Consider the following 3731-nt stretch of genomic DNA (forward strand, 5'->3'; position numbering starts at 1 on the left):
TGCCTCACAGAATGGTCAAGTAAAACAAGAGGAAAGGTGTTTGTAGTTTGGTGATCTAAACTTGTACATTGTCCTCCAGATTACCAGCTGAAGGCAGACAGCCCTTGGGAGTCCACATGGGCGATTCCATGCTGGGCACTGGTGTTGAAAGTATAGGTGAAGGCAGTCCTAGGATTTCTAGGAAAAATTCTACTAGTTGTTCCAGAACACTATATTTAGGGACACCAAAATATGTAGTACTTCATTTACCTTGTATGAAGGGATATCCCCCTTAAGCCAATATTCTAGACAATTGGAAATTACCTTTAAACACCAATAATTTTATGTTAATCATTTTGATGGAACTCTTTCTAAATCATATTTTATACCACTTTGAATATATGTTTCTCTATGCCTTCTTAAACAGATATTGAACATAATTTGACCTTTTCTTGAAAATGCAAGGACTTCATGAATATAGATTTTGCTGTCACAGTGATTCCTTCAGAACTAGTATGCACTCAGTTGTTTGAATCTTGAGTTCTTACTCAGGCTAACAAATATTTTTGAGCAATTACGATGTGCTGGATAGTGTTAGGTGCTTTATCTCTTTTTCACAATCATTTCCTCTTTTATCTGTTATTAGGCAGCAGTATATTGCATTTAGAAGTTCTCTCCCTATGTATGTATATATTTTTCATGTTGGGGGTAAAGAGCTGACATTGTAACAAGGTTTGAGGGAGGCATGTCTCATACAATAGGGTGAAATCCCAATCACTATGCTTATGTACTCCATTTCTAATCTACTGATTCTACTGGGGATCCAGACACATCAAATAAATTCAGATTGTTAAGGGAAGAGGGAGGAAATGTGAGATTTGCCACATCTCTTTTAGGTGATAACATTCCCATTTCTGATTACTGCTAGGCTGTTGGCTGCTAATACTGGAAAATGAAATCAGTAATTGCCTTTCGGCAAGAAGTCATAGCATTAGAACTGAGAAATGTGGTCACTGATGACACTAGTTTGTTGACTCTGTGTGTGTGTGTATGTGTGAGAATGTGTGAATGTGTATGCAAGGTTCTCCTTGTCGTCTGCAGGATGGCTAGTAGATCTCCCAGTTTTCAAGGAGTTTGCTCAAAGATATTTACTTGCCTTTTACAGAGCCATATTCCCTTCTTTTGGAGAGAATTGTCCTGGGAGAAGAAGAAAGGACATTGATAAATAAGCAGTTTCCTCACTGTCATGTAATATTCAGTGAGCCATTAGTTATATGTTATGTTTAGATACCATACAAATTTTTTTCATAAGCATAAACAGATGAAATTTTCAGACAATGTATATACATATATATGCATATATGTGTGTGCATTATTTATATATACATACACACACACATTATATATACATATATATACACTTACATATTTCTATATAATTTTGTATCACCTCCTTATATACTGATAGGAGTAAAGGAAGGCATAGGAACGTAAAGTCGGTTGCCCAAGGTTATACAGCTAGTAAGTGGAAGGGCCGGGCCTGAAGCCTGGACCTCTGGGAATCCACATTCTGGGCTCTCATAACTCTTTGCTTACCTTCAGCTCAGCCAGCAACCCTTAGAGGAATGAACAAGCTATGGACACCACAGAAATATATTCTGAGATAAGTTTTAGAAGGTATAAAAATGGAAAGATGATATATCCTGAATTTCTGTGACATTTCTTTTACAAAATATTTCCTTAGTTATTTCATTTTCCTTTTAACTTCCTTGGGAGATAAAAAGACGGAGGAGTTAAGATCACATTTTAAAATTGTGTAAATAAGGCTCATAGAATTGGAATCGTGAGGAACTGTGTGTTTTACACATTTGGTTCTATAGCTTGAGTCTGATGAGGGGAAGTGCCCTCTGATCAGCGCTCAGGGAGCGTCTCTGTAAGGACGGCTCAGACTCAGGGCGCGGGACCGTCATGGGACTCTGGTAACCCTGATGAACACGCTCTGTTTTTCCTCTGATGGGTAGTCAGACGAATACTTTGATGAGCCATTGGGGGTAGATGAGGGGACATATCAGAAAGTATGCTAAGCCTCATCCTAGAGAGGGGGAGTCCAGTTAATTTCAGGGTCCAGTTAATTTTTTTGCTGAGTGGAATATGCAAGAGAGGGGCCAGAATAACGTGCTCAGGACAATTGGAGTCATGGTCACTGTGGGCATGTGTGACATATACCCGAACATCTAGATGACCCCAGGGACAATGGTGTATCATTGATGTTTGCTTTTTAGGAAAAGAAGACTTCTTTTTTTTCTGAGGTTATCAAGATCATATATTTCATGCCAAAAAATTTCTGGTGAATGTCAACCTTGCCTCTTAAACCAATATACATTACAAAAATAAAGTTAAATAAAAGTTTATCTTTTAGTCCTGTGAACTTGCTGCCCCAAAATGCCAAACAGGCACAGAGCCGTGATGCTCTGCATCCAATTCTATGTCCTTCTGACCTTTGCATATGTGCTGGTGACATCACGATGTTAAATATGAACAGTCTTGGGGCTTTGTCATAAAAAAGTGATGACTTCTTATGTTAACTCATGGGGCATCTCTGATCAGATAGTGACAGATAACCCTGGTGCTTCGTGTTTTGAAAGATTCGGGACCATGTTTTGATCATCTGGAAAGAGTTCTGTGATTGCAGGAGGTGGGCGGTGTGGTGTATGTGTCATATATTAGCCTCTTCTCTGTAGAGTATACCCTCAGTTAATGTTCCTTCTTGCTTGCATTCTGAACCTTCTTAGGTCTTAGACTAGTTTCTAGGAGGGCATGTCATTTACATGGCTGTAAGAGAGGGAAGACAGTTGTCTTCTTTGTTTCAGGTTGGAATGCTTTGAAATTACGTCTAGTACTGTTCTTGGAAAATGCGCATGGGAAGATTTGTGTATGTTTCGTGGCTTATAGTGTTTTGGAAACTGACAGGCAGTGGCACTGAGTGAGAGGACACAGGGTAGAACACTCACCTTATTATTTTGGCTGTTGTATTTTTTTGCAGAGTTCATGCTCAAGACTTTTGATCTAGGGGGAAATGAACCGAGATAGTGGTTGAATAAAGTACACTCAAATATTCATACTACATAATGATTATTTAAAAAGTTTTACATTCTAAAGCTGTGCTGTCCACTATGGAAGTCAGTGGCTACATGTACCTGTGAACATTAAAATTAATTAAAATTAAAAAAAAATCAGTTCCTCAGTCACACTAACCATGTTTCAGGTACTCAGTAGGTGGCCATTGGCTACTTATTGGATGGCACAAAGTTTTACTGGGCAGCTCTGTTCTAGAAACTGAGCTTAGCACTGAAGCCATACTTAGTGTTCAAGAGGGCTCTCAGGAAGCATGAAGGTATCCTTCAGAATTCCAAGAGCAGGTACCCTGTGGCCCTCCCAGGCCGCAATGCATACCAGGGCTGTAGAGGCGGTATGAAGTTTGGGTCTCTTTACCTCGATCCCAAGATTCTAAAATATTTAATAAATACAAGTACTTCTTGACTAAGTTAAGATGTTACTTCTAAAAAGGGGCCAAGAAATGGGAGTGAGATTTTTGACTTTGTTTTCTCACCATTTCAATTCTAGACAAACTCAGAAAGGGGGGGCTTTTGTCTTACCATTTCTAACCTTTCATGGTCACAGTTTAGTACTTAATATAGCGTACAGTTTGAGTTTTGTAATATGATGGCCTTCGTGTCTCTAGAGGTTAGTTT

The 3731-nt window shown here is 38.9% G+C and overlaps 1 pseudogene; it reads right to left on the reverse strand.

The window, feature by feature from the left end:
• Nucleotides 1-674: 674 nt before the first annotated feature.
• Nucleotides 675-790, reverse strand: LOC140845899 (small nucleolar RNA U13; annotated as a pseudogene).
• Between the last annotated feature and the right edge of the window lie 2941 nt (nucleotides 791-3731).

Source organism: Manis javanica, chromosome 13 (assembly GCF_040802235.1).
Source record: "Manis javanica isolate MJ-LG chromosome 13, MJ_LKY, whole genome shotgun sequence".
NCBI lineage: Eukaryota > Metazoa > Chordata > Mammalia > Pholidota > Manidae > Manis > Manis javanica.